Raw genomic sequence first — 12,375 nt, 5'->3', positions numbered from 1 at the left:
CATGTCAGCTTGCCGCACAATTGGTCAGAATCCCATCCTCGTCGTTGTGATCCCTGATCAGATGAGTAAAGGGAGCGCTGAGCCTCTCCGTATTTTGGCGGTGGTTCAAAATCTTAGGCATTCATTGCACAAACAAGCGCCGATAACCTAGATGTTCATGAATTGAGGTGTGAACCGAACCGTGGCTGTTGTTCACACGCTCTGCCAGTTTACCGATGCTTGTCCTCCATTCTTGTGTAATCAGCTCATCAACTTTTGTAATTGCGTTCCGGCACAGTGGCTTTGGCCCAATCTTGGATCGTATTAGCTATTTTTACGTCATTTTTTAACCATTTGCTCCAATCCTTCACAGTGACCAATGAAATTCAATGCTCGACCTACGTGGTAGCCATACGGCGACTAAGTTATTTTCAGAAACAACTTCAGCTGTCCAAAACCTCACAACACCGTGCTCTTCAACTTTCGTAACCTCCATTATGTCACACAACCATGGACGCTATAACGTAAAACTGTTCGAAACTTTTCTATTCCAATTCTGCTATCAGCCCTCCACGATTGGTCAAAAACTTTTTTCGACCACCCCCACTTCACCTGTCTGTCACGCGACGTCACGAAAACCACGATACCTCCCCATCTGATATGATGTGTACACACTGATTATGCATGATTTGACAGAAAAAAAAGAACATCAGTTATTTCTGATTCGACCCCTTTTCGCCATTAGCCCTCAGCTATTGGTAAAAGGTTTTCGGGCTGCACCCACTTCACCTGCCTGTCACACTACGTCACAAAACTGCAAGAAATCACCGACTGGATTCCGAGGGAAGGGAAGCGTAGCAGGGGGCGACAGAAAGTTAGGTGGGCAGATGAGATTAGGAAGTTTGGAGGGTCAACATGGCCACAATTAGTACATGACCGGGGTAGTTGGAGAAGTATGGGAGAGGCCTTTGCCCTGCAGTGGGCGTAATCAGGCTGATGATGATGATGATGATGACCGCGTCAAAGATGCATTAATATGCCGAACAAAACTGAATTTTCTTCGGAATAGCCGCAGGCTGCCCCGTTCCGAAAAGAATAAAAGATGGCTGCCGCCGATCGCTCAGACGCTGGCTACTCGCACCTGCCGGAGAGCATGGATGTATTTGCGTATAATAAAACTTCTTGCGTGGCCCTGCAACATTTTCGAGCACTTTCGGCACGTTTACCCCCTCATTCTGCGAACTCTTCTTTGCTGAGGGTTCGTTTTAGCGTCATTCTTGAGCTTCCGTTGCATGCCGTCGCGATTTTCGACCAGCCACCGCAAGCTAAGTAAGGGAAAGCCGACCAATCGTAGACGCCGGCACCACCCTCTTCATCCGGTTATCGACTTTCAGTGCAGTGGCTCGGCCCCATCGAATCCCTCTCCACTTGAGCGTTCTCTTCGCTTGTTGTCAGCCAATTAGATACGACAAGCCACTCAGTGTAGGCAATGTTATTCGTTTTTCAAGTAAACAAAAGTTGCCTCCTATGAACGAGGAAAGCGTTTGAGTGGTCTGTTCAAACAACCCTGCGGGTGACCGCCCGGTGCTTGCGTTGGTGGTTACGCAAATTTGACGTCAGGAGATTGGAATAGAAACATATTGGTAAAGTTTTACGTTATAGGGCCCCATGTTGAACTCAGTGTATGACAGCATTAAAGAACATTTATCCTCAAACTTGTGTGTCCCTTTTGTAAATGAGAGATGCCTGTGTCCTATGCGCACGCCTTTCAGATAATGAACCGAACCAATATTGCGCGGGATCGGTTGGCTCACTTTCAATCGACTCGCCTTCGTACATAAGAAATGCTTGATGAAGGGCAAAAAAGTGTCACTGGAAACAAAGTTGACTGCACGTATACCCAAAACCTCGCAACAACATATTTAAATATAGGTGAATGTCTGAAATAAATCTACATATCTAAGAAAACGTCACCGTATATAATGCGTCAAAGAAGGCAAATAAACATGTTGTGCAACCAGATTCACAAATCACAGAATCCTAAGGTTCGCCCCCCCCCCCTCCTTCTACTCCCCCTGACTTATCGCGCGCGACGGAAGGCGGCGCACATGCTTCCCGTTTTTCACCCAGGCGCACGCAAGACTGAGCCACCATTGTCAGCTAACCGATGACCCCCCGCTCCTGCGCTTTCACTCGCACATACAGCATGAGGCATGCGGTCATTATGTTATCGCTCTTGGACTTCATACGGAACATGAGGGTGACGACGATGGCAGCAATGTGACTGGAGTGTCCATATAATGGCTATCGCAGTAATATATTAGGAATATCCGACAACTGAAGCGTCCCGCGGCACATCACCTACCGCAAAAGAAGAAGTAACGAAATCGAACATTCACCATGGGACAATTCGCTGCGCCGCAAGAATGACTTTCTTCCTTTTGTGGGGTTGGTGCACCAAAATGAAAAAAAAACGACGAAAAGCATGTTGTCCACAACAGATTGCCTACTTTTGGCGCCTAATCTGTGGCTACCAAAGGAATATCGAATAAATGTGATACGCTTGGTCCACATAGAAGCATACGCATACTGTTCGGTACCCTACACCGGCGAGACAAGACTTGCCGGAGAGGTTGCGCTCAGCGAGCGCGTTGCACTCCTCCGACCCCCAGTGATGGCGGCGAGCGACCATTGTTTCTTTTTTCTCGTTGGCTAGCCGGAAAGTGTCGAAAACTTTGCCAGGCGAGAATCCGCTCTGACCGGCTCTGGCAGCCTGCGGATAGCGAGAACAAGAAAATGGAGAGCCTCAATGTGTCCTCGTGAATAAAGTCAAAGTAAAAAAACAAGAATATAGTTATCTTTGCTGGCTTTAGTGTCTTGATACGTATGTTTGGCAGGCGTGGAAAAAAAAATTTATATTCCTTTCTCGACGGCATAGCACGACCGATTTGCACGGCGGCAAAAATTAACCACCGCAAAAGCTTCGTCTCATTGTACCTCCCTGCATGCCTTGTCAACTTTTCTGATAGTGTTTGATTTGGCTTGTCTCGCCGTATGGTCTGACCTACGACTTTAGAAAACTTAATGAACCTTTGGCGTGAAATGCTCATAACGACATTAAACCCTCAATGTCCCGGAATCGAAAATCTAAAGCACGACTTTGGAAATGTCGATGTACCTATCACATATACAGGTTATGAGAACTTTACATCCATTAAGTTTCAGAATGGAAATAGACGCGCACCGTAGATTCCGCGGCCTCGCAAAACGCCACGACGAGCCCGCTCGCCATCAAAACGCCCTTGAAACTTCGTGCATGTATGAGGCTCCTTGCGTTATATAACTCTATATGCACGGGCGTTGCCACGAAATCCAGCCCGAGTTTGCAATGTTTGCAAAAAGACATTCTAGACAAAATCGACAATGATTTCTGGCGTCGGGGATTGTTTTGGTCGGTGGTGCATGACAGCACGAAAACATTTCAGGGGGGGGGGAAGGTGCTGAAGCCCCATAAGACCCCCCCCCCGCCTACGCCCCCGCTCTTAACAAGTACCCGCAGTTTACTGCGCGATGCTTTCACCTTAATAAATATGTTACATTTAGGGCAATGGTCCGTAATGCACCGTTTTCAATATTTATTGTAGTGACCGGGTCAGCGTTGCGGAACGTTGCCAAAGCTCCAAAAATGCCAAAGATACCAAAACTGGTGCGGAACCTTGGTGAGTACAGTGCTACCTTTTTAAAATAGCATTTTCATTTCAGAAAGCAAGGAAATAAGGCTGGCCAAATATTCAAAGTTCAAAATACAAATTGAATAATACGCACTGAATCTTTGCATTTGAAAATAAACTATTCGGTAATTGAATATGCCAAATACCAACTAAATATTTAGCAGCAAACGACTGTTATAACAGCCTGGCTACTGTTCTCCTTCAACTAAACAAAGTAGCGGAAGTTATCAATAGTGTAACAAAACACATAGGTTTTCGACGCAATGCAGAAGCGAAAATAAGTAATGCAAACATTGTTTATGCTTTCGCTGCGCCACCCTGCATCACAAGAACACTCTAAAAACAAAGATAGTTCTGGGAACTTTCTTTAAGGGAGTATCTACTTGTCCCGTACTTCACTCCTTTTTTCCAAAGTAGATCGACCCCCTTGAAAGAGAGCAAAATAGCTCCTCCCGACAGAGTTTTGTTACCCCACCGAAGGGTAGTGCTAGCACTCTTCCGCAGAGTGATAATACTCTCCACACAAGGGTAACTGCACTCACCCAAAGTGTTCGTACTCACCCAAACCATGTGCTTCTACTCCTCCAAACTAAGTGTTTCTACTCACCCAAACAGACTGCTTGCGCTCCTACTAACAGAGCTATTGTACTCCTTCAGAACAGAGTGCTAGTACTCTTCCCAACAGTTTGAAAGAACTCACGATGTAGAGCCATGGTCTCGTTAGAAGGGATTCACGATACTTACATGTGGGGAATATTTGATTGCTTCATAAGCAGCTCCTGCACTTATGCTTGGTGAATTGGATGTAATATGTAGTCGCCGAGTTAGTCAAGTGAAACATATTTTTCTTAAAAGATCGAAACCTTCAATCATCGATCATCGAAATCAATCAATCACAAGACAAACTGAATGATAATTCGAGAAACACACTGACACACACATAAAATTGATTACAGTGATGTCTATGAAATTCACAACGCATATTGTAGAGAACATAAAGATGCTCTAAAGTTTCATGAGTATTTCAGCGTAGAAATATCGTTTCATTTAAATTGCCTCCATATTTTCGAAACTAATGTACACAATGAAAAATTAAACAGAACAAACGTTCTCAAAGTCACAACGTATTGACGTTACGATCGAAGAAAAATATGCGTCACATTACTGGCCAGCAAACGCATTTCTAGTACAAAACACAAGCACTTATATGGCACAAGTTTCCAGATGAGCTGCTGAGGATGGGGCTGGAAACGTAAATTGTGCAAGGAACTTCTTTTTGGGCCATATAGCAGATCATTTCATAACGTTTTGTACAACGTATGGTTATTCCTGACTAATAATACAGTGCATTTAGAAATGTGTCGTATATTCTCATGTGAGGCCGCAGGTCTAGCTTTGGTTATAAATATTTCACATAAAGTAATTCATGTATGGGCTGCACCCTATTGTTTCTAAGCGCATGTGTTTTCATGGTTCTGCAGCAATATCCTACCCGGTCTCAAAGCTGTACAGAGGCAAATCATATTTCTTGCTCTGTTGGCGTCCTCACGAAAGTAGTTTCCTGGTGCTGCTGGGAGTGATCTGTTGCACTTCCTCACAATAAATCAAATTAAATTTGCAGTACTATCTAGTGTGTTGCAAATCAGTATAAAACTGCAAGGAGCGCTGGCATTAAAATTTTGCAGGACAAATTTCTTGTCATATATTGGACCTTTTGATTCCGCATTACGATATGAATGCTATACGTCTGAGGAGCAGCTTGCATAATTACATGATCAACTATTGTGACAAGTTGAAAATGCAATCTAACTAAAGTATCATGGCTTCAGATATGAACCAAAAATGAAATGTGATGAATATGACGCATCAAAAGCGACATCAGCATAAGTACAGGCAAGGCAGTGCACGAAAGGACAAATAAAATCATAAATGGGAAACGGCACAACCTGTAATACAGGATGTGCCGTTTGAAACATATCCCTTCCATTCCCGTGAGTTTCGCATGTGGCTATGCACGTACTTGCACAATGAACGAACTACCTAAAACGAAAGCTTTTTTCCTAATGAAGTGGCTAAGGTACACTAAATTTAGAAAGATTATCCCGCTTCAGAGAATCTTGTCTTTGTCTCAAAATGTAGATATATGTATCTTGGAAGACTAATACAGTATATCTCTGCGCACTCTATCTTAAGCCCAGAAGTTTACTATGTGAAAAAGTGTTTTAATTTTGTATTGCCTTATAAAAACTATGCCTGCAGAAGCCATCAATCTAAGGGGCTTTTGCTTGATTAACACTATATGTTCACATCCGCCAATTGATGAACAAATGTTCGACGCAGATGTTCTCAGTTCTTTACATTGAACACATCCCTGACTGCATTAGCATACTTGGCTGGCAAGTAGATCGAGTCAGCCTAATCAATATCTGAAATACCAGCTAGAAGGCCACATATGATTTTTTCATACAAGGAGAGGCCAGTTTTACATGTGCCAAATTAATTTTACAGTGGCGCTGTTAGAACTCGGCTGTCTTTCGCTTGACCTGCGTAGCGTGGCCGAGGTGGGGAAGGAAGAGCTGAGAGAGAGTGAAAGCAGAGTATTATAGAGCCCCTTAAACTTCGTAAAGTAGCGGAACACTTTGAAGAATGTCGCCTCCTCCACGCGTGCTCTGGCCGAGGCCGACGACGCGTCGCTATTGTCTTAATAGCATCACGTGGGCCCTCGTGCCGTGCATCAGCGCCATTTTCGCTCGAGAAGCGTCTACGGAGACGAGACGTTGATTTCAGGGATCGCCAGTCGTTTGTGCGCAGGCGCGAGTAAGAGCGGGCGCGCGAGAGAAAATCTGGGGGCTTTTGCTCCTTGAATCGATGACTGCCTAGGCACTACGGAGGAGGTTCCTTAGAGCGTGTTGCATGCGGTTGTGCCCTAGACATGCCAGAATTGCGGAGTGCAGTCGAGTTTGTTTACGCTCTGCCGCCGGGTGCCCGCGCGGTGAGGCAGTGGGCACGGATTTGGTGATCGCTGTATCTGAAGGGATAAGGTTCAAATTGGTGTTGTATAATTCGGGGGTCGCTTTTATCGTCGCGACGATAGATTGGATTATTTACAAGCATTGCTCCAGGAGGGCACATGTAGCCGGCAAACGGAGGTCTCAGGAGAGCACCTGAGGTAATAGTAAAGCAGGTGGCGCAGGATCTCCAGGGCTCCCAAGGGGTAGCGGGGCGATTAAAGCTGGAAGCAGGGAGGCACGTGGGTTGTGACCGCGGAGGCAGAAGCGTGCCAGGGGGTGTTCGCATAAAAAAATAGCCGGTCCGCGATAGCGGACAGCCCATCTGCTAGCCGAGGCCTAGCACGCGCAGGCCTCGGCGAGCCCCAACCCATGGACCAGTGCGGGTTCTGGCTTTGGTATCCCCTTTGCCTATTTGGTTTCCTGGAGGTGCCACCAATAATGCGAAAAAATTACACGTTTTTGCAATTAGTGAAGAACACGATTAAACAAATATAATTACGTCCAGCCGCCACCTTGTGACGCTATGTTCAACACTATCGCTCCCCGTGCATTCATCAAGTTCGCGCTGCGCGCGAAACGTCTCTTGTTTGCGACGGCGCCTCTTTAGATGACCGGAAATTATTACTGAGTTGTTAACTGTCACGACAACATTGTAAACACGAAAGGGTTGATGCCACCAGTGAAATTCTGCCGATTCACAAGAAAATGGTACGAAAAAAGCAGACGAGAGACATGGATTACTGCAATGCGCCGAACGAAGTAAACAACTGGCAAACGAAGCCAGCTCGTTCATTGATCACTCCTGAGTGTATGACGGTATTTATATGTAACCCACATGAATTTATTAATTACTAGGTATTTATTCCTTTATTCACATAAAAGCTTTCAGTTGTTCGACCAGCGCTTGTCCTGTCTTCTTTCTCGTGTTTCGTTTGTGTGTGCGCTGCCCAATAATGGAACCCACTGCTGTTGTATGCGCTAGCAGTGGCCGAAGTTCACGCGTGCCGAGAAATTGAATATGTGCACGATGCATTGAACATGACCGGAGTTCACTCCCGCTTCACCACTGCACCGATCGATCGAGTTACTGGACAAAACACGCCCGCGTCTTGGTCGCGCCGGAATTGCTGAAGCAGGAATGATTACTAATACTTTCAACTTCCGTCTCTTGAGCACTGTTAAAAAATGGCCAAGCTGTCTACATTGGTGTCTCTATGCCATATTGTAGGGGACGTACTAGTTAAAGTTGTGTGCGCATGTCGTACTTGAGCTATGCAGCGATATATTTTGTTATATACATATGTATGTATATATATATATATATATATATATATATATATATATATATATAGATATATATATATATGTATATATATATATATATGTATATATATATATATATATATATGTACGTATGTATGTATGTATATATATATATATATATACATACATATATATATACATATATATATATATATATATATATATATATATATATATATATATATATATATATATATATATATATATATATTTATATATATATATATATATGGTGTCGTTATATGTTATATATGTTATATATAGTATATAGTTGCTATACATATATAGTGTCGATGGAAGTCCGTTGTCGCCATCCGAGACAACACAGATTTGTAGCAAACATATTGTGAGAAGCTGCAAAAATGCCTTTAGCTCGTTTGTGCCGTATGTATGTGCCGCATCGTATGTGCTGACGATTTTTCCAGCGGGACATACGATGTCGTTTCCAATTACCTGCTCAGCGTCACTTACATAATTAAGCAGACGCTGCCCTTTCGCCGCATTGCAGTCATAATAATAATTGTCAAGCGTACCGATCTTCCTAAAGGCAAATACAAGCGTGTACAGTCTGTTTCACACTTAGGGGAGAACTCGGAAAGTATCGCATCGCGATGCGGCAAGCAATGGAGTCGTGCGGCGGCAGCAGCTCGAGCAGGCGCAGATGCTCGAGGGGCGGAGTCGTGATCTGCGTCGTCTGCTACGGCGGCGCGCCTGGCCGCATTGTCGGGAAGCGTGCCACTGTCAAGGGTAGTGCACTGACTTCATCGGTACTGCGGGAACTGAGCTGACATTCTTTACTAAACGTTGCGCGTCGCCAAACTGAGCCTTCATTGGCGATAATGGAGTTCCACCAACTTCTTTTGGCAGCATGCTTCGTTTGTTCTTTCGAAAGGCCAGGGTACTGAGCGAGTGCACGTATATTTCTTCACTCTGTGTGTTACCGTAATAAGCAGGGACAAGACGCACCAAGATGTGCGCGCAACGTGCTCAGTCTTTGTTTGACTCGAAAGGAAAACGAAGCACTCAACAATAACTATAGGGGTCGAACACGATGAAACAAACGGATACGATTAAAGGTTTGTATTAGGTTAAGAGAATGAGCTGGAAGTGATTTTTCTCGACAATCATTCACTACACCAGACAGACCCTACCCGCCGGTGCAGAATTTGACACGACACGCTCGGAACTTCAGTTAGTGCCTCGTCATGTCCCCAGCGGCAGCGATGACAGCGCTCATCCTGGCAGGCAGTGAAGTATAGAATGACTTGATCAGGGACGTGTTCGTTCGCAGCACGTCTCAGTCGCTGATGATGGTGGATCGAAGCCTATCCTCGGGCGCCTGATAGAGGGGATGGTGCGCCAGCGATACTTTCAACGAGCCCCAGACATATTAAATGACGTTGGCGCCCGGGGATTGAGGCGGCGACTCCAAGAGAAAGACTGCGCACTCTTCCAACAGTTCTTGCACAACACGAGCAGTGTGGATCGGCAACCTATCGCGTTAGAATATATTTTAGCCTTCCAGAGACGGGCCGTCAAGAATGTATGGAATAAGTACGTCGTCTATGACTGCCCTGCAGCGATGAACTTACTTTCTAGGCGTATCAGTGGGCGTCGCACAACGCTTAGTAAAGAATACCGGCTCATTTCACGCAGTAACGATGAGATCGGCGCCCTGCAATTAACTGGCAGTAGAACGTTTCGCGACAATGCGGGCAGCACGCGCCGCTGTAGCAGACGACGCCGTTCAAGATTCCGCCCCTCGAGCACCTGCGCGAGCTGCTGCCGCCGCCTGACTCAAGCGCTCGCCGCATCGCGATGCAATGCCCTCCAAGTTTTCCCCTAAATGTGAAACAGACTGTACATCGCCCTTCGAAAGAAATGTCCACGCGCACACACGTAGGCGCACACCGGGCGCAGCCCGAAACGTGCCCAAACACGCGCAGTGCAGGAGGCAATCAAGGCGGTGCGAACGAGAGATGGGAGAGGCGTACCACCCGCTAGTTGAATTTTGCCTCGCATGCGGCGCTCTCCACGCCGGCGCCGCAGCGCCGCTCGCGGTGCCGTAATTGAGCCTAGCGAGGGTGAAGGAGCGGCGCGCACGCGAGCGAGGAACGCAGCCTGGATGCGTGCGCCCTCCTATTGCACGCGAGGCAGAGGGATCATGAGAGGGTGGAGATGCGTTCTTCGGCAGCTGCTAGGGTGCCTCTATGTCCTCCTCGCCCACCGCTCCGTACAGACTGGAGACAAGCGCGCCGTCTGCTACGGGGTTGGTCAGGCGAATCGCGGATTCCGTTGTAGACGCCTTTGGCGGACGCCGTAGGTACGCGCTGCCGGCGGTCGGTTGTCTTGTGTGCGACTTGGCGCTACTTTACTGGCCTTCCTCCAGCTCCACTGATCTGTAGTGTTTGCGATAGCTGAGCCACGCATAATTTTTAATGCGAAAGCGTTAAGGAGCTCGTGTCGCAGAAAAGCCGGTGTCGTCGGCGTCGGTGTCGGCGGCGTTGGCCGTGAGCGATAAATCCCAGCAGGCACTTCATGAATAAAAAACAACTTGCAAGATGGGCTGGGTGGGAATCGAACCACGGTCTCCGGCGAGTGAGACGGAGGCGCTACCACTCAGCCACGAGTTCGATGCTTCAAAGCGGTACAAAAGCGCCTCTAGTGAATGCGGTGTTGCCTTAGAAACTAGCTGTTTTTCTAAGGCTCAGGCGTGCGTCGCTTGCTCAGGCGCACATTTCGTTGCCGCGCCGAACGCTGCGTTGCTCGACGCTCACCGCGTCCGATGCGGGGCGCGTAGTCGCTGCGCCGTAGCCCATTGTCTTACACCCCTTGGCGGGTCGACGGGAACGCTATCGCGTTCCACTCTTGAAGGCGAAGCTTAAGCGTCCTCCAATTTTTTCAATTGCACGCGGGCCACGGTGTACACAGTTAAAGGCATCGCTTCTTGCTCCCGCTTCGGGAGCACCAAGTGGTTCTAATGAACTGGTTCGATGAGCATGTACGTATGCGATAATGACTTCTTAAACCTCGGGTGCTCTGTCCCCAATGGTTCTCCTTTCTGGAACCTAGGAGGAAGCCATACTTCCAATGTTCAATGTAAAAAACAGGAAGAGGAGACATGAAAATCTGTCTGCTTCATGTCAGCGCTTGAAACCGAGAAGGACAGTGGTTTGTACTTGTACCCTTGCATTTACATGCTGTTAAATTATGTCAGGAGCTAACGAAGTATGAGCTGTGGCTTTATGCAGTAAATGCAGGCACCGTGCTCAATGCAAGTATGCATTACACCACTAAGCAAATCTGCGATGTTATTGTACCATTATGCTTTTGTCACATGATATATCTGTTGAGAGGCAAGAGAAAGCGGTCACTACTCACAAAACTAATCAACTTTTCTTTAAAACACAATCCTAACTTTTCATTGACAACTACTCGCATGTGTTTGTCTCCAGAGAGCATACAAAATCTTAACTTTCCCATCAGAGACACACGAAAAATGCTGTTGCATGATGACTGCCAAGAGCACGTGAAAATTTTCTTCTTGGTGTGACATACTGTCGTTTCAAAGTTTTGGCGACATTTAGTCAAATGGTGCACCCAATATGCCCACATTCTTGTTTTCCCGTCCAAATTCCATGGCAGTGTATTTTGATTCTTGGGAGTGCGCTCCTCTTCACGTTGTGGAGTCCGTGTTGGGCTGGCTCTCTGACGTTCTCGTGTCCTTGCAGCTGCCTTCATGTACTATGTAAAGTGGGTGCCTGAGAAATATCGTGCGCCGAAGTCAACATGAGAACATGCTGTAAAACATCAAGACGGTCAAGAAGTAAAGTCACCGCACCAAAACAAACTCTTAGCTCTTAGTCTAGAGGAAGAAGTCGCCGAAGGCAGCGGACGCATCTCACGTCAGCTCCGTTTCCGAAGAAGAATATCGCTGATATTATCGGTCATTCACCTCATGAATTTAACACCAGCGTATTCAGGAAGTCACGAAGATTCTACTGGCACCATATTCCAAGGTGGGAAACGACTTCCTTCCCAATTACAGAGGCTTTTGACCGGCTCCACGCTAACCCTCAGCGGAGTAGTTCGCACGGTGGGCGTCACCAGCCACCCGAGGGGTCGCGCCGAGCCCTTTCGCTCACGCTGGCGTTCGCTTCGCCCAAGCAATGATGAAAGTTCAAGTGAACAGGGAGGATATCTTCCCCGAAGGGTTTCTCGAGGGCAACGGTTGGTGCACGATCAGACACAAGACCCAATTCAACCGCGAGACCGCGCAAAGCAACACCTGCAACGGAGCCCTCTCTCGCACCGGCTAGGGAGCGAACGCC

The 12,375-nt window shown here is 46.8% G+C and overlaps 1 protein-coding gene and 1 long non-coding RNA gene across 8 annotated transcripts in view; both read left to right on the top strand.

Annotated features, from left to right (window-relative positions):
- The window catches only part of LOC126537808 (uncharacterized), a 269,368-nt gene that overhangs the window by 169,956 nt on the left and 87,037 nt on the right, over window positions 1-12,375 (top strand). The gene's annotated exons all lie outside the window — the stretch shown is intronic.
- The window catches only part of LOC140217369 (uncharacterized), a 98,520-nt gene that overhangs the window by 78,849 nt on the left and 7,296 nt on the right, over window positions 1-12,375 (top strand). For all 5 annotated transcript variants that reach the window (XR_011893914.1, XR_011893913.1, XR_011893917.1 and 2 more), the window contains one exon: window positions 3,624-3,698. This is a non-coding gene — a long non-coding RNA (uncharacterized lncRNA). The remainder of the gene's footprint in view (window positions 1-3,623; window positions 3,699-12,375) is intronic.

This window comes from Dermacentor andersoni, chromosome 4 (assembly GCF_023375885.2).
Source record: "Dermacentor andersoni chromosome 4, qqDerAnde1_hic_scaffold, whole genome shotgun sequence".
NCBI classification, from domain to species: domain Eukaryota; kingdom Metazoa; phylum Arthropoda; class Arachnida; order Ixodida; family Ixodidae; genus Dermacentor; species Dermacentor andersoni.
Note: the sequence above shows the minus strand (reverse complement) of the source record. Positions and strands in the feature narration are given on the sequence as shown.